Source organism: Macrobrachium rosenbergii, chromosome 32 (assembly GCF_040412425.1).
Source record: "Macrobrachium rosenbergii isolate ZJJX-2024 chromosome 32, ASM4041242v1, whole genome shotgun sequence".
Lineage (NCBI taxonomy): Eukaryota > Metazoa > Arthropoda > Malacostraca > Decapoda > Palaemonidae > Macrobrachium > Macrobrachium rosenbergii.
Window position 1 is genome coordinate 14942401 of NC_089772.1, and position 14076 is coordinate 14956476.

Below are 14076 nucleotides of genomic sequence, written 5' to 3' on the forward strand. Positions count from 1 at the left end.
TAGTTTTTGTTTTATTTAAGTTTAAGTTAGCCATAATCGTGCTTCTGGCAACGATCTATAATAGACCACCACCGGGCCATGGTTAAATTTTCATGGGCCGCGTCTCATACAGCATTACGTCGAGACCGCCGAAAGATAGATCTATTTCGGTGGCCTTGATTACACGATGTAGTGGCTGTACAGAAATCTCTATTACGCATTTTTTACTTGTGTAAGCTTCACCCCAGAAGGACGTTCTTGCGTTTTGCTTTACTTTATTAAATTACATTGGAACTGTAATGAATTATGAGTTACAGAATTCTAGATCTGAAACGTATTTGGAAAGCAATCAAAACATTATACGTGTTCATTACAACTATTTACCGGGGGAATTCAATCAAGTCTTTCATATCAGATCATAATAATTAAACGAATATTTCTGCGGAAAAACATCGCATGTGTTGTAATGTTTTTTCAAAAATTCTCTGTCAAATATTTTCGACCTGGCAGTAAATTTACTTTCATTGTATAATATCATTTATTTGGTTTAACATTTATTTTTTCCAGGTCATATTTACTATATCTTTTCGAAGCGAAGATTCTACATCTGCGTAATCAGTAGAAATCCATCTTTGAATCTATAATGGGTATCTGAATAACTGAATGTAGCGATGAAATGTACAATAAATCATCATAATATAGAACAAACTCGTTCCTAATTTAGAGAATATCTTGTTATATTCGAAGGCATATAGCAATTATAATAACTCTTTGAATCTGTGGTGGTTATCTCAATAACTGAATGTAGGGATGAAATGTACAATAAATCATCATAATGTAGAACGAACTCGTTCCTAATTTAGAGAATATCTTGTTATATTCGAAGGCATATAGCAATTATAATAACTTCTTAAAGGTGTCAACTCCTCATTTTATATAAGAAAAAGACACACTCGCATATATACGCAAATCAACAGATTCATCCACATTCAAATCAGTGGGCAAAAAAATTTGCTTTTGGACACATCTACAAAGATATCGCAAAGGATAGCTTCTCGCGAAGGAGCCAAGGGCAATTATTCCTAGATCTGTTTGGGAAGTTGGAAGACAAATCTGCTATTGATGACGCCATTAGTAGATCGGAGGCGAAGTTCGTATCTCCACTATCAACAGCTGTTTCCAAGAGATGTACGATCCTCTGGGGGAGGAGGAGGGGCGTCTCTCTCTCTCTCTCTCTCTCTCTCTCTCTCTCTCTCTCTCTCTCTCTCTCTCTCTCTCTCGGTAAGCCATTTGCTCCACGTAGAACACAGCAGCCAAAATGTTTACGTGATGATCAAGGTCTGGTGATAACAAAACGAAATGTAAAATTGTTGTTTATAAGATCAGTGCTTGTGTGATCAATACCATTTTCTTAGTCTCTTTTTTTTTCTCCCAGTGTTCCAAAACCCTCTGAAATAAGAAGCGAGCTGCAATCTATTATGTTCCTATGCAGCTTTGCAAATTTACCAAATTGGTTTCTCTGGATAATTGCTTGTTTTTATTCTTGAAAGCATCTGAGAAGGCCACGTACCATCACGAATCGAACTTATGTCATTATTCTAATAATTTCACTGGCATATTCATACAGAAATGCCGGTTTTAAATGTGTATTATGCCAAAAAAATGTGAGATTTATGTATACATACTAATTTTATGTTGACTACCTAACTTTACATATCAAAAAGGCGTAAGATGTATCAAAAAAAAAAATTTTTCTCAGAAAAGTAGTTCCTCGGGTTCGTGAAAATTTCCAGAGTCTGTTATTTCCCCTTTTTCATAATTATGCGAAGTTATTTACCGAATCACTCCTTATTTTATACTATATTTGTATGAACATATTCACAGGGGAACATTAAAACAATTTGATTAGCAGTGAACGTTTGTAACTTCGTACTTTCCGGTCGACTGTATTCTGCCGCCGAGGTGTTACATTGCTGTTAAAGTTACGGTGGCAGAGTGAAGGATCCGAAAATATTTCTCGTAGTTTCTCGTATTTCTGGTTTTGGGAGATCCCCAGTTGTCCAAGGTTGGTAATGTTAATTTTGTTTTTATTAAGCCATGAATAGTATGAAAGCTTATGGGTTATTTTTCTTCAAAAAAACATATAAATCCCCAATTTTGACATTCGAGTCATAGCTTAGCCCACATTCCCAAAGAAGAGTATCATGGAGGTTGTTTTACGAGTTAAATATTGTACAGAGAACTGAATTATTTTTGATGGGTTATAAAAGACAGGTTGGTAGAACTAAGTAAGAGCTCTGCATTAGGTATTACTTTGGAAATTTATTTTTCCTATATTTTCGTTGCTTATTAAGAATTTGCCCTTACTTTTTGCCGGTCAACTGTCATTAACCTCAGAACTGCACCCAACGATGTAAGGGACCCCCTACGAAAAGCACGGAATGGGTGTTGCTTTGGAAATTGATTTTTCCTGTAGTATTTTGGTTGTTCATTAAGAATTTACCATTTTTTTTTAATTTTGGTCACCCAGTTTCCGTCATGTCTATCAATAAGCTGCTGGGACGGTTGTGATTGTATGACATTTGTTTGTAGTATTTTATTTTTCTTTTACCCGATCATATTAATTAAACATTTCATTGATGAAATGGACGAGGCTGGGGAATCATTGTAGTATAGCTGCATCACAACTAAGCTATCTCAAGTTATACATAAACTAACAAGCAAACAGTCATTATCCACAGCAAATTTTATTGGTCGTTGTCATGAAAGTATTTAATTTAGGTTTGCCAGATTGATTTGTCACAAACAGCTGAATGATAATCTGGGCCACACGTAACATGTAAAAGGTAATTAACAATGATGAGTTAAGGAAGGCTAATTTCTCGCATATTATAAATACATTTAATACCAAGAACCTTGACATGACACCAGTTTCACATAAGTTTTTACATTTATTTTCACGATTAAGTTGTTGCGCAACCTACGAGAGGCTGCTTAACCCATCTTTATAATATGTTTATAAGACAGTTTTTGGACTGTACAATATAAGAAGTTGTTTATATTGCAGTAGGCTACAGGTGAAATAATTTGAGAAATTGTAATAATTACCATGAAATTTATGATAAAAAAGGCATCTCTTATGGATGCTCTTCGATTTTTTCTTGATAAAGTAGGCATCTCTTATGGATGTCCGTAACTTGAGCTAAGTTCATTGTTTCTATTTCAGAGGTCATGCAGAATCATTCATATATTGGTTCCTGTATGTGGCGGCTCCTCCAGATGAATTGGCTCCACCCAACTTAGCCTACCCAATGAGGTAAGAGTTTTGGTTTTATGCTAAAATTTGTTTATATATAATAATTTATATATATATTATATATATATATATATATATATATATATATATATATATATATATATATATATATATATATATATATATTATATATATATATATGCAGTGTTGTGTAGTACTGTGTTTGATTTTACAGTTTTTAATGTGATTTGGCCATTAATTTTGGTGCATTATCATAGGCAATATTGTAAATTACAATGATCATGAGTAATATTAAAAGGAGGTATGAGAGTTAGCAAAGGCATAGACTGCAAACCCAGGATTGTTAGGGGAAAGGACTGTTTACAGTGCCCTGGTTAGGTTAGGTGGTAGGATGTGATGCTGTTTGAATTTACAGTGCGCCTGGATAGGTTAGGTGGTAAGTTAGGATGTGATGCTGTTTGAATTTACAGTGCCCCTGGATAGGTTAGGTGGTAAGTTAGGATGTGATGCTGTTTGAATTTATAGTGCCCCAGGATAGGTTAGGTTAGGTGTGGTAGGTTAGGATGCAACCCTATTTAAATTTATAGTACCCAAGGCAAGGATGCTTGGGGTTCTCCCTTTCCCCCTGACTACGTGAGGATGTGGTTAATTACATTTTTATAATTCATGCCGTAGGTGTTTTCTCCCAACTGAAAACCTCACTTTCCCACTGTGTCCCCCCAAAATCGTTAGAAAAAAGGTGGTTGCATCGGTAATCGTTAATTATTACTGTATTATTTTATGTAGGTTTCCTCATATTTTTGTGTCAGTCAATCAATAAATCAGTGTTTTAGTTAATGAAATTCACAAAATAAGCTTATCTGGCCCCACTCTGTTGAAGGCGACCTGTGGAACTTGCAAATCCTTTTGTGCGTTATGCCAGAATTTTAGCAGTGTATTTTGTGTTATTTGTCATAATATTGTTACTCTCAGTAAATAGAGTTTTCATATTTCCGTGAAAAACATAAATTATCTTTGTATCAAGTGGGACCACAGTCTACAGTGTTACAGCTACATATGTGAAGTATATAAAACATTTGAAGTGTATCATGGCCCAGACAAATTGTAACCATCTGTAGTTAGTCATTTTTTGACATTCATTGGCTGTGGTTTGTACAGCACTCTCTGAAATACTTGGGCACCCAGTAAATCTCCTGTACAAAAGGTTATTATCTGTATTCTCATAGGAACAAATACCAGATTTGAAGGATAATTTGTGTTTTCCAAGATACACAAAAGAAAGCCTTATATCATAATCCAACGTTAACTCAAGTGATGGGTTTTGACAAGTGCATGGTCAGTGCCTGGCCACTCACTTGCCCACCACCAGTTTCCAAACCAAGTTCTGAGTGGTTAAAGGTTCCAGTGCAGATAGTTAGTAGTTAGTGTATGTAGGAAAAATACAAGTTATCCTTAAACCTTGGCATTTAGACATGATTCCAAACTGTAACACCATATTATTCATAATTTGCAAGCACATTAAATTATCCTCAAAGTAAGCTAAGCATTAAGGGTAAAGAAATGCCTCCCATGGCAGATAGGACACTACACCCTAGATGTGGTTAGGTTAAGAGAGGCTAGTTAGGGTTAATCTCTGAATACTGTAATTTCCTATGTTGAGTTAGGTTAGGCTAGTATATAGTTTGGTATCTTTGGCATTTGAAGTTAATGCTTTTCAAATAACTTGCTCTTGATTATAAGGTGGTATGAAATGCAGGTTATTCAACGCCTTTTATTAGCTGCTTTTATGAGAGGTTGATGTGCAAGTGATGAAGTTTTGATCAAATAGGTAATCAAGAAGGTTATAATGTTATGCAAATCATAACATTATTCATTAACCAGTCCTGTAATGTAGACCAACGTCACGCTTCATTGTAAAGGAAGTGCTGTATTTTATATACTTTTGTCATCATAGTAAATATTCGCTTTGGTCATATCCTAGAAGGTTTTGTTTGTGTAGATCACTTCTAATATAGTAAAGTGTCTCCTTTATATAAGTTTTACAAAGCATGATCAAGTGGTAACATTCATTTACTGTTTTAATAAAGACGTAGTTGCTATATACCACATCAGCCTTACACAATTTTCTTGAGAAGCAGTAGTATTCAAGTATACATGGAAAATCCAAATAAACACAGGCATTGATGGTAGCAGTAAATTCCCTATCACATTTCTGAATTTATGTGAGAAGCAAAAATAGGAAGAAATTTATTTAAGAATTGGGGCTTTGTAAATTTGTAAAGATTTATTATGTATCACATTTTCGAAGCTTGAATGCCCCCAAAGTGCAAGGAAAGTTGTCGTATCCCTCTATCTATATCCCATATACTGTAATCCTTTCCTGCCCCCAGCACACCGTCGCATGCAACCGAGCCTTGACCAGCCAGATATTCTTCATCTAATATAACCTACCAACAAATAATTCTGACCATACTGTATCTATTATCAGCATAACAGAGCACCATATGGTCTTCAAGGCCTGGTGCTTGATTGATATTAACTCATTTCAATTCAGTTCATGAATTAACCACATGCAAGCTTAAGGAAAGGGAATCAACTCAAGTCACTGGTCACTGAAACTGGGTATTGGTGCAACATTTTAGTTATGGAGGCTGGACTGTCAATTTTATATCGAGTAATGATTGACTCTGTTGAATAATACTCATGAATCAGAATTCAGCAGATACTGCAAGATGGTTTTGGTTATGCATAAAGAGTTGCTTTTGAAAGGTTGTGAGCAAAGTGCTTCAAAATATATTAATTAAATTTTGATACTTAATGAACTAGACTTCCATTAGTCAGTGCGGTACAATGGAAGGATACAGTGGTTTTTGAAAATGGAATTGTCATGTCTATGTTTTTTATCAGATGGTGCAGTATGCTGAAAGATATCTACATAGTACATTTCAGTAAAACCATTTATTTTAAAGCTGCAATTCTTAATTTTGATATTCTCTTTCAGGACCAGCTTGAACTTGGAGATTTGGAAAACTGGTTATAATTCTGCTGTCATTTTAAGAACAAGCTAGTTATACTTCTGCAGTCCTGTATTGTAAGAGCAACCTGGTTGAAAATCTCCTGTCATTAGTAGAGAACAAGGAATATTTCAAGAAACCAGCTGGGTGCAGTAACTGGAATGTTTTTAAGGTATGAAAGTTAATGGCAATCTCAAGAGAGAGAACTCATGGATACAGTAATTTTTTAAAGAGCGGAAATGCACTTTTCATAACGTTTTCTGTCAAAGAAGACTAAGCATTCTAGGTTTAAAGTGATCTGCATAAGTAGAACTTGTTGCATTAAAGTGTAAAATCTCTTACGAACTAAAAGCAAACTTGATAGATCATTAAACAAAATTTGTGAATTTTTAAAAACCTTTGTTAATGAGAAACTAAGATAGGTCGTATTTTTATTTCAGCTCAAAGTGAAAGTAAAAGCTTTGGTACTATAGTTCACTGACAACTACTTTAAAATAGTTCTATATTTCAACTGAATTAGCTTTCACTAAGAAAGATTGATCTCTTGAGTGTACATATAATCAAATGTTAGGAGTCCTCTGTTTGATGTGTTGATGGTTTAGGTTGATAGCTTTTCCCAAAAATAAAGCAGAAAGTCTAGGAAGGTAATGTCATTTCACTTGACTAACAGAAGTAGAAGACTGGGACTTTTATCTAGTTCAGGAATTACAAATTCATAGGGTAGCCATCTTAACCTATTGAAATTTCACTGACATATGGACATTTCATTTTCAATCCAACCCCAGATATTCTCTCTCTCTCTCTCTCTCTCTCTCTCTCTCTCTCTCTGTAGGCTACTTTCTGTGGATTGTATATACTTACAATGTTGAGAAACCTTTAGTATAACAGTTTGCTACGATAAGTGTAAAAAAAAAAAGATCTAGCATGACTGTGAACTTAACCACTTTCCTTTTTACAGGGTTGAAATTGGTCATAGCTTCGAAGAAAATCACCAAGGCCTAATCTCATCTTCAAGATACGTTGTAAATATTTGCTGAAACGTGAATTCAGTGCTGTGAAGAGTTCCTTAAGGGATCGAACTGAAGATCTGCTGCAGAAAATTTAAACTATAAAAATTTTACAGCTTGATTTGCGTTGCTGATTATGCAAAGTGCCAAATGAAGTCCTAAATAGCTGCCAATTTATAACTAGACTTGACTTGAGTAATATAATGGGAATACAAGAATTACCAGTACTTAATACAGTATAAATATAAATTGGAACTATTGTATTGTTTTCATTTTTGAAATATTGCCAATTTGGTGTCATTTTTTGGAGATCTCATTATGCAAGTTAGAGGCATTTTACTTAGATTTTACAATGTTTAGTCTTTGTATATACAAAACACTGAATTCATTCCCGGAATATATACTATTCAGAGTTAGAGTGCTAGTTGTCTCCTAGACAGATTTAATTCAATGAACATTATTTAAATGTCTATTTAGTGCTTCATTATGGTTATAAAATCAAGCCTTGCCATCTTTGTTCATTTAACCTGAATTATTGATGTTTTACTGTATTGTAACTGTTAATCCAGCCAATCCTTTTACATGCCACTTTTTTAATTCACTGACTGAACTTCTGCTCACATCTGCTAAGTGTGAAGATGCTGAGTGGAATGGAAAATTAGTCGACCCCCAATATTCGCGGGGGATGTGTACCACTACCTCACAATTAGCTAAAATCCGCGCATACTTGAAACCCCTCTAAAAACGGTTATAACTGCTTACTTTGATAGTTCAAAATACCCTGTAAAAATGCTTATACCTGAATATTTTAATATTAGTTTTATCACAAAGTGCATTTAGCCACGAAAATCATATGAAAATACAGTAATTTGTGAATATTTCTCTATGAAAAATACTGCGAATAGGCGAATTTTCCGCGAATGGTGTGTATATATGTTCCATAGAGAAATCCGTGAATATGAGAGTCCATGAATCCGGAACCGCGAATAGGCGGGGTCGACTATATTGACTAAATTTACAGTAAATAAGCGGTCAGGTTAGAAGTCTCATTTTTTGTTTCTTGAGCCGATTTTAAAGGTTTGCTAAGAAGCCACATGCATCTTGTTTGCTTTGAATTAAAAGTCATTGATTCCTTCAGAATTAGTACGAGTAAGATCAATCTTGTGTATTTTCTAGTTCCTTAAAAAGTCTTGGTATCATGAACAACTTATGACTAACATCCATTTTAATTAACTGTAAAGTAAGTTAAAAATTACTCGATAATTATAACAGTTAGCCTTTAGAAGCCAAATTGACTGACATTTAAGTCTTGAGCCTAACTTTAGAAGAACTTGATCACCATTAAAACCAGATGTACATTAAGAAGCTTGATGAATTATACTGCATTGGCTGTGAGTTACTGGTTTTTGATTAATATGAAAAACTGTAATTTTTGATTTGCATGATAGCAGTTCATTTAACAAAAAATTTAATCATAGTAGAAATAGTCTCTTTTAATGTAGCTATTCGAAAAATCTTGCATGTGAATGAGGCTGCAAAATTCTACAGGTATTCTGTCAAGTAGGGAAATTGAACATTAAGGAGTAATCACACCTGAGAAAGGCAGACTAAGACAGTTGTTCTTAGATTGAATTTCCAGAGGTTTTATTATCGAGTCATTTTTTGTAAAACTAAAATCATGTCTTGTAAAATAACTACTTTAAACAAGTTACCAAAACGTGCGACTGACTTGAAAGCAGTTGATTTACATTGTTTACAATCATGTCTTCATGTAACTGTAAAACTTAACTGTGTATATAATTTCTTGCCATACCCTTGCTTTTTATTCCACTAAACTCTGTCATCTAATTCTTATCATTTTATAAGGTTTTTACACTATACATTTAAATATTTCACTAATTTCAGTAGATTTTCATACCTTTTTCCTCTTGTGGAAAATAACTGATATTTTACTATATACATATTGTCATCTGACTAGGTATACTGTTCAAAGGGTGATTAGTGTTGCACAGTAACTGCTGTTTTTTTCTCTCAGGTGCCTCTTTTCAATCCTGTTCAGTAATTTTCTTTTTGGGTTTGGGGCTTGTTACCATCAGTCATTTTGGAAATGAGCAATGAATGTAAGAAATTCAGGAACTGGGATTAAAAGAAATGAAGTAAGTGAATCCCCACAAATAGTGACATCAATTAACTATTCTTGTATAATTGCAAAAGTGTCAGATCATTCCAACCACATCTGTAGTAACTATTAATAGCATGACAGAGGAAAATGAGCAAGCAGTACAGATTTTGTTGGGCAGCTGGGGGTTTGTGGCCAGGTGAGGGGCTGTGGCTGGTTAGACATAGTAAAGGTCTCTGGAAGTTTGAAAAGATCTGTATAATTGTTGACATTAATGTAGGCAAGTCCTTTGTTAGGGTTTGTAAATTGTTCTTTTACTGTGTCCTCAAGGATCAGTTTACTCTCTCTCTCTCTCTCTCTCTCTCTCTCTCTCTCTCTCTCTCTCAAACCCAAGTTATTTTTTTATTAAACTATAATTTGCATTCATTTCCTGCAAGGTATTCAGAACTTGAATAATTCCAAGGGACTTCTCCTCTACATTAAATGGGCTATAGTGATTCACTTGAAATGTCATGATTTTGGCTTTCAGTCCAGTCGCACGTGAACACACCAAGAACTGGTTTAAAGTAACTTTTTTGGATCTTTCCTAGATATTGACCCCTAAGGGGTATGTATGATCCACCTTTGCGACGTGTTTAGTGCAAGCCCGTTGGGGATTACCTTAAAAACGAAGACTGTAAATATAATAAAGATAATGACCCCCAAGAAATATTAGTCCTAGATAACGACCCTCGAAAACCCTTGGGGGTCACTATCGTAGGAAAGATCCAGCTATTTTTTTCGCTGACTTCCTTGACAGTCACTTCCAATTATTATTCTTAGCCACAGAATAACAAAACTTTGAAAGTGACGTACAATATTCAAGCACAAATTGTCCTTTGATTTTAAGTTTGGATATTCTGATGAACATAAATTACATATGAGCTGCATACACCGATTAGTCATGGGTATGATATACAAGGTCTTCAAGGCAATTAACCTGTGAAGTTAAAAATAGCTTGCTGACGGTGAGGTTCTGCAAATGAAAACTTGATGTTAAGGAAGAAGTTAGTTCTTGAATGAGAGGCTTAAGGAAGGCATAGTTCATGAATAGCAGTCCTCAGGAAGTGCAGGTTTGACAGTAAATGCCAAAGAAATCGTTTTTTAAGGGTTGAGAATAAATTTGAGGAAGTATCGTAGTTCCCCTTAACGAAAACTTAGATGATGAGTCATTCTTAATAGAAGGCTTAAAATAAATATGGTATTTTGTAACGAAGGAATTTTAAAGTTCAGTAGAGGTTAGTTCTTAGGGGGAAAACTCAAGTGGATCAATTTTTCTAGGGTACACTAAAGAGAGGAAAGGTTCATAGCGAATCCACCAGGAGGTAATAGGTTTTAAAGAAAAATGGGTGCATATTAATTAAAGGCTAAAAAAGGTTTAATTTATAGGAAGTAATTACTCAATAGTAGTAAAACTTTAGAGACCATTATGGGTACAAAATAACAATGGCTAAATTTTTCTGCACTGAAGAACCTTTAGGATAACTTGAAAGGGATGGGGTTAAATTATAATGCCTGAGGAAAGGGTGCTAATTTGAAAGGAAATATCTAAAGAAGTGTAGTTTTTAACGGCATTAGTGAAGTGAAGGATTCATATTTTGAAAATTGCCTGTGATGCAGACAAGACATTTAAACTGCAATAGAAATCTCAACTCTGATTTATAAATTTAAAGTCAGGATTTTTCTTTTGGTAAAATTTAATTATGTCAGAGGCGATTACAAGTAGGCCCCTTAAGGTAGATTTTGAAAAAATCAAATTATAATTAGATGACATTAACAGCAATCAATAGGATAGGTTTTATTTGGTTAAAACCAGTAGTGGCATGATTATTTCAGTGGCTGAGTGTAAATTGTTATTGTCATAAGATTTAATATTTACCCATGTAAAAGTAAGTCTTAAATATGTGAATGTTGTGATGTCAAGTGGAGTCAGTGTCCAGCTAATTACTTTGGTTCAAGCTGAAATTGCCTTATAATTATTATTATGTAACCAACAGAATGTTAGATTGATACATTTTTTTTTCTCCTGTGCTTTGCATTATGTAATGTATGTTGTAACTAGTATCAAAACTTCCTGATAAGGTCTATTTCTTATGGCAAATTGGTAAAGGAAATTGAGCTGTTAATGACTTAATTACACCGTTACCATGGAAAATACTTGAATCCCGTTGTTGCTCCTCGTCTACGGATACAAATTACTTGAAGAAATCTCCGAAAAATGACCATGCATGATGCAAGCTTCTATAGGAAAGAAGTGTCTAATAGGAATGGTTTAAGTCCGTGAAGAAAACAAGGCATTGAAAGGTAACTGGCTTAGCATCTGACGTGAGTGGTGAGTCACTGACCATTTCTTACAAATGTAGCTTCATTTTCTGAATCCGTCTTGCAAGAGGTTATTTTCGCCAGCCACTTGAGGTATTTTTATCAAATGGCTCAAGTACCTGCAGAAATTAGCTTCTTGAAAGATGGTAGATCCAGCAAACAGTTGTAAGATATGTTGAAATGACCTACCAAGCACGTCAAATTCTAAGCCGATTACCTTTCAGTGCCATGATTTCTGCATGCACTCAAGCCATTCCTGCAAAACACTCGTTTCCTTTATAATCTTGCGTCATTCATGGTCATTTTTCGGAGATTTATTCAAGTATTTAGTATCTGTACACGAAGGCAGCCAACAACGTGTTTCAGATATGTTCTAGGGTAATGTGTAACATGCACGTTAAAAGCTAATTTCCTCTACCAATTTACCATAAGAAATAGACCTTTTCAAGTAGATAAAACATTGATTGTATAAGAAAATACTGAAGATATTTTACTCTTTAAGATAAGTGAGATGTACTTCTTTCACTGCCCGTTTTCTATTAAGATTGTAAAATTTTCTGGAGGTTTAAGAAATAAAATACAAAAAGTTCATACTTTCTTTTATTTATCTAAACTCATGGTACAATTTAGAAGAGAAACCAGCAAAAAAAAAGCAAAAAAAAAAAAATAATAATAATAAAATCACGCAACAGCAGTGAGTGTTCTCCCATTTCAAAACGTTCGTATGACCGAGTGTTCTCCCTAGACACCCCCCTCCCCACCATCCTTCCCTCTTCTAGCCGAGCTTGCCTTGGTCCTCACCACAAAAACGGCCAGAGAGCTCACGAAATAGACTAGGCTTTTGACTAGCCACAAGTCCGTTTAGGCTGATACTCGCTTCCCGTATACAGAGCTTGTTTTCACTCCCACTGATGGGATGAGAGCAGAACACCAGTGTGTTTATGAATATAGGTACAGAGTCAAATGGCTGAACAGAAACTGGTAACTCATTTTGGATCCCTGTCCGCTTCTCAAATCCAGCGGTCTGTCAAGGAGGTGTTTACAGATTGCTTGAGCCATGATAGTAATTGCCTTGGCTACATTAACTGTTCAAGGGCCTTTCGGTTAAGGAAATGAACTTGGGAAGTTTGCAATTTGCGGGTACTTGGGACTCTACCAACAAAATATGGCTTTAGAAAAACTAAGAAAATTTTACAAAATCTTTTATTGTAGGAGACTGAATGCGACACAACAGACAGGTTTTAGTACCATCAGGTTTGTTATACAGATGAAATATAAAGACCCACCAGTCAATGACAAAAAACTGATAGACTGATAAGTTAAATAAAAGCTAATTTTCTGTCAACTTATTGGGATTTGAGACCACATATGTCACGAATGTGTGAGTAAGTAGCGTTTCCACAATAATAAATAAATAGAGAAGGAAAAGGAAAGCCCACCAAGGCCCACCCCAGTCCCACCTAGTAACGGAACACTAGACGCAATTTTTGATCTTGTGATGAGGCAAAGTTACTAGGTCCTTGAATGCTTTCCTTGTTCTTCTCTTTTTTTTTAATATTTTATTACAAATTTTACAATTTATTGCAGTGATTGTGAATTAAAGACACCGAGAAATGTATGAAGGTTTTTTGAAGCCTAATGCTACAGCTTTTTATTGAATATAACTACCATAAGGCTGTTTAACGAGATCACCAGTCACACATACTGAATGAGATATGAACATTGCAACAAGACAAAAATTTTACATCTAGATGGGAGGAAATCATTTTTTCTATTACGAGTACCAAATTGTTAATCTCTAGTCTTATTAAAAGGGGGAAGTCATTCATCAGCCCCAAGTGCAATTCCAGCACGATCCATTACTCATGACACCCGAGGCCCTCTGAAGAGCAGCCGAGACTCACAAATGGCCAAGAGGCCTCGCGACTTCGTCCCACTTCATATACCTGATTGAGTCGGGTAAAAGCGAAGAGACGCGCAAGATTACTGCCCTGACTACCCAATGCCCCTTCACCCAGCAGATAGCCAGATCGGACCGAAGTACGCATTCACCTTACGCGCGGACCACCAAATCACTTTAGTTTCATCTGTGCAATAAGTTCTCGGAAAGCAACGTGGAGAGGCGAACGAGACAAACATTAGCCAAACTGTGGCATGGGAAATGGCTTCCCTTGCTGCTAGAAAGTTACCTGGACTTAGAAAACACAGGGAATTTATTAAGCTACAAATCTAACCTACATTAGCAAGACAGTTTCGGCAGAATGTGTCACACAATTCCTAACAGCAAGGAAACAAGCAGCACCAACAATATAATTAATA

At 35.2% G+C, this 14076-nt stretch overlaps 1 long non-coding RNA gene across 1 annotated transcript; it reads left to right on the forward strand.

The window, feature by feature from the left end:
* The first annotated feature begins 1899 nt into the window (after positions 1-1899).
* Positions 1900-12403, forward strand: LOC136855732 (uncharacterized). Its single transcript, XR_010858113.1, has 4 exons — positions 1900-2044; positions 3206-3295; positions 6258-6442; positions 7229-12403. It is a non-coding gene; the product is annotated as an uncharacterized lncRNA (long non-coding RNA).
* Positions 12404-14076: the final 1673 nt, after the last annotated feature.